Below are 9,199 nucleotides of genomic sequence, written 5' to 3' on the forward strand. Positions count from 1 at the left end.
GGTGGTTACAACTGGTACTGGGTGACTTTGGTGGGTTGCGGTCTCTGGTTTCCACCTGTCCATCAGAGGCTGGGTGTTTCCTATTTAACCTGGCTTTCCTGTCATTCCCTTGCCGGCTATCAATGTATCAGTGTGTCTCTGTTACCTTTGCTACCTGCTCCTAAAGCCTTCAAGACAAGCTAAGTCTGGATTTCCCTGTTTCTTGTTTGCTTTCATGTTTTTAGTCCAGCTTGCAGATATGTAATTCTCTGCTGCTGGTTGCTCTAGTGGGCTGAAATTACCACTCATGTACCATGAGTTGGCACATGAGTTTAAGTAATTTCAGGATGGTATTTTGAAGGGTTTTAAGCTGACCGCGCAGTTCACCTTTTGTATCCTCTGCTATCTAGCTTTTAGCGGGCCTCATTTTTGCTGAATCTGTTTTCATAACTACGTTTGTGCCTTCCTCTCATTTCACCGTCATTACATGTGGGGGGCTGCTATTTCTATGGAATATTTCTCTGGAGGCAAGCGAGGTCTTTGATTCTTCTGATAGGGGAAGCTAGATCTCCGGCTGGCGCGAGGCGTCTAGAGTCCCCCCAGGAACGCTCCCCGGCTACTGTTAGTTGAGTGTTGAGGTTCAGGATCGCGGTCAGCTCAGGTTCCATCACCCTAGAGCTCGTCCTGTTTTTGCCCGTGTTTGGTTGACAAATTCCCTGCCATTGGGAACATGACATTATAGCCGGCCCGCAAAGTGTTAATTGTTTGGGCTGAAGCAGGAGAAAAAGAAGTGTTGAGGAGAGATTTTTTTTTTTTCCTCAGAGTTTTGCTGCCTAGCCCTTAATTGCTGTCTAGCTGCTTCTTACCTCCTCTTAACCCTTGAATGGTTCTTATCTTAGCTGTTTAACATGGATGTCCAGAGTTTGGCTTCCAGCCTGAATAATCTCGCTGCTAAAGTTCAAAACATACAGGATTTTGTTGTTCGCACTCCTATGTCTGAACCTAGAATTCCTATTCCAGAGTTTTTTTCTGGAGATAGATCTACCTTCCTGAATTTCAGGAACAATTGCAAATTGTTTCTGTCTTTGAAATCTCGCTCCTCTGGAGACCCTGCTCAGCAGGTCAAGATTGTGATATCTTTCCTGCGGGGCGACCATCAGAATTGGGCACTTGCATTGGCACCAGGGGATCCTGCATTGCTCAGTGTGGATGCATTTTTTCTGGCACTGGGATTGCTCTATGAGGAACCTAACCTGGAGATTCAGGCTGAAAAGGCTTTATTAGCCCTCTCTCAGGGGCATGATGAAGCGGAGGTATATTGTCAAAAATTTCGGAAATGGTTGGTGCTTACTCAGTGGAATGAGTGCGCCCTGGCTGCAAACTTCAGAGATGGTCTTTCTGAGGCCATTAAGGATATTATGGTGGGGTTCCCTGCGCCTACAGGTCTGAATGAGGCTATGACTATGGCCATTCAGATTGATCGGCATTTACGGGAGCGCAAACCTGTGCACCAGTTGGCGGTGTCTTCTGAACGGGCACCTGAGACTATGCAATGTGATAGAATTCAGTCCAGAAGTGAACGGCAAAATTATAGGCGGAAAAATGGATTGTGTTTTTATTGTGGTGATTCAGCTCATGTTATATCAGCATGCTCTAAATGCACAAAAAAGGTTGATAAATCTTTTGCCATTAGTACTCTGCAGTCTAAGTTTATTTTGTCTGTAACTCTGATTTGTTCACTGTCATCCATTTCCGTCGATGCCTATGTGGATTCGGGCGCTGCCCTGAGTCTTATGGATTGGTCATTTGCCAAACGCTGCGGTTTTAGTCTGGAGCCTCTGGAAGTTCCTATTCCTTTAAAGGGAATAGACTCTACACCATTGGCTATGAATAAACCGCAGTACTGGACACAAGTGACCATGCGCATGACTCCCGTTCATCAGGAGGTGATTCGCTTCCTTGTACTGTATAATTTACATGATGTACTAGTGCTTGGTCTGCCATGGTTACAAACTCATAATCCAGTCCTGGATTGGAAAACAATGTCTGTGTTAAGCTGGGGATGTCAGGGGGTTCATGATGATGCACCTCTGATTTCAATCGCTTCATCTACTCCTTCTGAGGTCCCTGCGTTTTTGTCTGACTATCGGGATGTTTTTGAGGAGCCTAAGTGTCATGATCTCAATGGCAAGAGAACATAGCATAAGCATATATAGGAACTAGCTCTTGGAAGATGGGAACTGAGCTGACCATGAACTAAACCTAACGCACAACTAGCAGTGGCCGGGTAGCATGCCTACGTTGATTCTAGATGCCCAGCCCAGCCGGAGGACTAAATAAAGCTAGCAGAGGAAAATATTAGTCCTAGCTCACCTCTAGAGAAATACCCCGAAAGGAGACAGAGGCCCCCCACATGTATTGGCGGTGAGTTGAGATGAAATAACAAACGTAGTATGAAAATAGGTTTAGCAAATTTGAGGTCCACTTACTACATAGCAGAAGACAGAAAGGACACTTTCATGGTCAGCTGAAAACCCTATCAAAAAACACCATCCAGAAATTACTTTAAAACTCTGGCATTAACTCATAACACCAGAGTGGCAATTCCCGTTCACAAGAGCTTTCCAGACACAGTAACGAAACTACAGCTGTGAACTGGAACAAAATGCAAAAACAAACATGGACAAGAGTCCAACTTATCTAGTAGTTGTCTAGGAGCAGGAACAAGCACAGAGAGGCTTCTGATAACATTGTTGACCGGCAAGCAACTAACAGAGCAGCAAGGTTATATAGCGACTCCCACATCTTGATGGGAACAGGTGAACAGAGAAGATGAAGACACCAGTTCAATTCCACCAGTAGCCACCGGGGGAGCCCAGAATCCAAATTCACAACAGTACCCCCCCCTCAAGGAGGGGGCACCGAACCCTCACCAGAACCACCAGGGCGATCAGGATGGGCCCTATGAAAGGCACGAACCAGATCGGAGGCATGAACATCAGATGCATTCACCCAAGAATTATCCTCCTGGCCGTATCCCTTCCACTTGACCAGATACTGGAGTCTCCGTCTGGAAACACGAGAGTCCAAGATTTTCTCCACAACGTACTCCAACTCACCCTCAACCAACACCGGAGCAGGAGGCTCAACGGAAGGCACAACCGGTACCTCATACCTGCGCAATAATGACCGATGAAAAACGTTATGAATAGAAAAGGATGCAGGGAGGTCCAAACGGAAGGAAACAGGGTTAAGAATCTCCAATATCTTATACGGGCCGATAAACCGAGGCTTAAACTTAGGAGAAGAGACCCTCATAGGGACAAAACGAGAAGACAACCACACCAAATCCCCAACAGAAAGCCGAGGACCAACACGACGGTGGCGGTTGGCAAAAAGCTGAGTCTTCTCCTGGGACAACCTCAAATTGTCCACCACCTGCCCCCAAATCTGATGCAACCTCTCCACCACAGCATCCACTCCAGGACAATCCGAAGATTCCACCTGACCAGAGGAAAATCGAGGATGAAACCCCGAATTACAGAAAAACGGGGACACCAAAGTGGCAGAGCTGGCCCGATTATTGAGAGCGAACTCCGCCAATGGCAAAAAAGCAACCCAATCATCCCGGTCAGCAGACACAAAACACCTCAGATATGTCTCCAGGGTCTGATTAATCCGCTCGGTCTGGCCATTCGTCTGAGGATGGAAAGCGGACGAAAAAGATAAATCTATGCCCATCCTAGCACAGAATGCCCGCCAAAATCTAGACACGAATTGGGTCCCTCTGTCAGAAACGATATTCTCAGGAATACCATGCAAACGAACAACATTTTGAAAAAACAGAGGAACCAACTCGGAAGAAGAAGGTAACTTGGGCAGAGGAACCAAATGGACCATCTTAGAAAAACGGTCACACACCACCCAGATGACAGACATCTTCTGAGAAACAGGCAGATCTGAAATAAAATCCATCGAGATGTGCGTCCAAGGCCTCTTAGGAATAGGCAAGGGCAACAATAATCCACTAGCCCGAGAACAACAAGGCTTGGCCCGAGCACAAACGTCACAAGACTGCACAAAGCCTCGCACATCTCGTGACAGGGAAGGCCACCAGAAGGACCTTGCCACCAAATCCCTGGTACCAAAAATGCCAGGATGACCTGCCAACGCAGAAGAATGAACCTCAGAGATGACTCTACTGGTCCAATCATCAGGAACAAACAGTTTATCAGGTGGGCAACGATCAGGTCTCTCCGCCTGAAACTCCTGCAAGGCCCGCCGCAGGTCTGGAGAAACGGCTGACAATACCACTCCATCCTTAAGGATACCTGTGGGCTCAGAGTTACCAGGCGAGTCAGGCTCAAAACTCCTAGAAAGGGCATCCGCCTTAATATTCTTAGAACCCGGTAGGTATGACACCACAAAATTAAACCGAGAGAAAAATAATGACCAGCGCGCCTGTCTAGGATTCAGGCGCCTGGCGGTCTCAAGATAAATCAAATTTTTGTGGTCAGTCAATACCACCACCTGATGTCTGGCCCCCTCAAGCCAATGGCGCCACTCCTCAAAAGCCCACTTCATGGCCAAAAGCTCCCGATTCCCAACATCATAATTCCGCTCAGCGGGCGAAAATTTACGGGAAAAGAAGGCACAAGGCCTCATCACGGAGCAGTCAGAACTTTTCTGCGACAACACTGCCCCAGCTCCGATCTCAGAAGCGTCGACCTCAACCTGAAAAGGTAGAGCAACATCAGGCTGACGCAACACAGGGGCAGAGGAAAAACGGCGCTTAAGCTCCCGAAAGGCCTCCACAGCATCAGGGGACCAATCAGCAACATCAGCACCCTTCTTAGTCAAATCGGTCAATGGCTTAGCAATATCCGAAAAACCAGCAATAAATCGACGATAAAAGTTAGCAAAGCCCAAAAATTTCTGAAGACTCTTAAGAGAAGAGGGCTGCGTCCAATCACAAATAGCTTGAACCTTGACAGGATCCATTTCAATGGAAGAGGGGGAAAAAATATATCCCAAAAAGGAAATCCTCTGTACCCCAAAAACACACTTAGAACCCTTCACACACAAAGAATTAGACCGCAAAACCTGAAAAACGCTCCTGACTTGCTGGACATGAGAGTCCCAGTCATCCGAAAAAATCAGAATATCATCCAGATACACAATCATAAATTTATCCAAATAATCGCGAAAAATATCATGCATAAAGGACTGGAAAACTGACGGAGCATTAGAAAGACCAAAAGGCATCACTAAATACTCAAAGTGGCCCTCGGGCGTATTAAATGCGGTTTTCCACTCATCCCCCTGCCTGATTCGCACCAAATTATACGCCCCACGAAGGTCAATCTTAGAGAACCACTTGGCCCCCTTTATGCGAGCAAACAAATCAGTCAGCAACGGCAATGGGTATTGATATTTAACAGTGATTTTATTCAAAAGCCGATAATCAATACATGGTCTCAAAGAGCCGTCTTTTTTTGACACAAAGAAAAAACCGGCTCCTAAGGGAGATGACGATGGACGAATATGTCCCTTTTCCAAGGACTCCTTTATATATTCTCGCATAGCAGCATGTTCAGGCACAGACAGATTAAATAAACGACCCTTTGGGTATTTACTACCCGGGATTAAATCTATGGCACAATCGCACTCTCGGTGCGGAGGTAACGAACCAAGCTTGGATTCTTCAAAGACGTCACGATAGTCAGACAGGAACTCAGGAATTTCAGAGGGAATGGATGATGAAATGGAAACCACAGGTACATCCCCATGAGCCCCCTTACATCCCCAGCTCAACACAGACATAGCTCTCCAGTCGAGGACTGGGTTGTGAGATTGCAGCCAAGGCAATCCTAGCACCAAATCATCATGTAGATTATACAGCACCAGAAAGCGAATAATCTCCTGGTGATCCGGATTAATACGCATAGTTACTTGTGTCCAGTATTGTGGTTTATTATTAGCCAATGGGGTGGAGTCAATCCCCTTCAGAGGAATAGGAGTCTCCAAAGGCTCTAAATCATACCCACAGCGTTTGGCAAAGGACCAATCCATAAGACTCAAAGCGGCGCCAGAGTCGACATAGGCGTCCGTGGTAATAGATGACAAAGAGCAAATCAGGGTCACAGATAGAATAAATTTAGACGGTAAGGTGCAAATGGAAACAGATTTACCAAGCTTTTTAGTGCGCTTAGAGCATGCTGATATAACATGAGTAGAATCACCACAATAGAAACACAACCCATTTTTCCGTCTAAAATTCTGCCGCTCGCTTCGGGACAGAATTCTATCACACTGCATACTCTCTGGCGACTTCTCAGTGGACACCGCCAGATGGTGCACTGGTTTGCGCTCCCGCAAACGCCTATCGATCTGAATAGCCATTGTCATGGACTCATTCAGACCCGCAGGCACAGGGAACCCCACCATAACATCCTTAATGGCATCAGAGAGACCCTCTCTGAAAGTCGCCGCCAGGGCGCACTCATTCCACTGAGTAAGCACAGACCATTTACGGAATCTTTGGCAGTAAATTTCCGCTTCATCTTGCCCCTGAGATAGGGACATCAAAGTTTTTTCTGCCTGAAGCTCCAAATGAGGTTCGTCATAAAGCAACCCCAAGGCCAGAAAAAACGCATCCACATTGAGCAACGCAGGATCTCCTGGTGTCAATGAAAAAGCCCAGTCTTGAGGGTCGCCCCGGAGCAAGGAAATCACAATCCTGACCTGCTGTGCAGGGTCTCCGGCAGAGCGAGATTTCAGAGACAAAAATAATTTGCAATTATTTCGAAAATTCTGAAACCCGGATCTATTCCCCGAGAAAAATTCCGGCAAAGGAATTCTCGGCTCAGATACAGGTGCATGACAAACAAAATCTTGCAAATTTTGTACCTTCGTGGCGAGTTTATTCAAACCTGCAGTTACACTCTGAAGATCCATTACAAACAGGTGGACACAAAGCCATTCAAGGGTTAAGAGGAGGTAAGAAGCAGCTAGACAGCAATTAAGGGCTAGGCAGCAGAACTCTGAGGGGGAGAAAAAAAAAATAAAAAATTTCCCTTCAACACTTCTTTTTCTCCTGCTTCAGCCCAAACAATTAACACTTTGCGGGCCGGTCAAACTGTCATGATCTCAATGGCAAGAGAACATAGCATAAGCATATATAGGAACTAGCTCTTGGAAGATGGGAACTGAGCTGACCATGAACTAAACCTAACGCACAACTAGCAGTGGCCGGGTAGCATGCCTACGTTGATTCTAGATGCCCAGCCCAGCCGGAGGACTAAATAAAGCTAGCAGAGGAAAATATTAGTCCTAGCTCACCTCTAGAGAAATACCCCGAAAGGAGACAGAGGCCCCCCACATGTATTGGCGGTGAGTTGAGATGAAATAACAAACGTAGTATGAAAATAGGTTTAGCAAATTTGAGGTCCACTTACTACATAGCAGAAGACAGAAAGGACACTTTCATGGTCAGCTGAAAACCCTATCAAAAAACACCATCCAGAAATTACTTTAAAACTCTGGCATTAACTCATAACACCAGAGTGGCAATTCCCGTTCACAAGAGCTTTCCAGACACAGTAACGAAACTACAGCTGTGAACTGGAACAAAATGCAAAAACAAACATGGACAAGAGTCCAACTTATCTAGTAGTTGTCTAGGAGCAGGAACAAGCACAGAGAGGCTTCTGATAACATTGTTGACCGGCAAGCAACTAACAGAGCAGCAAGGTTATATAGCGACTCCCACATCTTGATGGGAACAGGTGAACAGAGAAGATGAAGACACCAGTTCAATTCCACCAGTAGCCACCGGGGGAGCCCAGAATCCAAATTCACAACACCTAAGCTCAATTCGCTCCCTCCTCATAGGGATTGTGACTGTGCAATAGAATTAATTCCTGGCAGTAAGTTCCCTAAGGGTCGTTTATTTAATCTGTCAGTGCCAGAGCATACTGCTATGCGGAATTATATTAAGGAGTCCTTGGAAAAGGGACATATTCGTCCATCTTCGTCTCCTCTGGGAGCAGGTTTTTTTTTCGTGGCTAAAAAAGATGGTTCCCTGAGGCCTTGTATAGATTATCGCCTTCTGAATAAGATTACAGTCAAATATCAGTATCCATTGCCATTATTGACTGATTTGTTTGCTCGCATTAAGGGGGCTAGGTGGTTCACTAAGATAGATCTTCGTGGTACGTATAATCTTGTGCGGATAAAGCAGGGTGATGAGTGGAAAACCGCATTTAATACGCCTGAGGGCCATATTGAGTATTTGGTAATGCCTTTTGGACTTTCTAATGCTCCTTCAGTCTTTCAGTCCTTTATGCACAATATTTTCCGAGAATATCTGGATAAGTTTATGATTGTGTATTTGGATGATATTTTGGTATTTTCTGATGACTGGGAGTCTCATGTTCTACAGGTCAGGAAGGTGTTTCAAGTTCTGAGGGCCAATTCTCTGTTTGTGAAGGGCTCAAAATGTCTCTTCGGAGTCCAGAAGATTTCTTTTTTGGGGTACATTTTTTCTCCTTCTACTATTGAGATGGATCCCGTCAAGGTTCAGGCTATTTGTGACTGGACACAACCTACATCTGTTAAGAGTCTTCAGAAGTTCTTGGGTTTTGCTAATTTTTATCGTCGGTTCATTACTAATTTTTCCAGTGTTGTTAAACCTTTGACTGATTTGACTAAAAAGGGTGCTGATGTTGCTAATTGGTCTCCTACGGCTGTGGAGGCCTTTCAGGAACTTAAGCGCCGGTTTTCTTCTGCTCCTGTGTTGTGTCAGCCAGATGTTTCACTTCCTTTTCAGGTTGAGGTTGATGCTTCCGAGATTGGAGCGGGGGCGGTTTTGTCACAGAGAAGTTCCGATGGCTCGGTGATGAAGCCATGTGCGTTCTTTTCTAGAAAATTCTCGCCCGCCGAGCGCAATTATGATGTGGGTAATCGGGAGCTTTTGGCCATGAAGTGGGCATTTGAGGAGTGGCGTCATTGGCTTGAGGGTGCTAGACATCGTGTGGTGGTCTTGACTGATCACAAAAATCTGATTTACCTTGAGTCTGCCAGGCGTCTGAATCCTAGACAGGCTCGTTGGTCGTTGTTTTTTTCTCGTTTCAATTTTGTGGTTTCATACCTGCCAGGTTCGAAGAATGTGAAGGCAGATGCTCTTTCCAGGAGTTTTGTGCCTGACTCTCCTGGAGAC

This window comes from Ranitomeya variabilis, chromosome 3 (assembly GCF_051348905.1).
Source record: "Ranitomeya variabilis isolate aRanVar5 chromosome 3, aRanVar5.hap1, whole genome shotgun sequence".
NCBI classification, from domain to species: Eukaryota; Metazoa; Chordata; class Amphibia; order Anura; family Dendrobatidae; genus Ranitomeya; species Ranitomeya variabilis.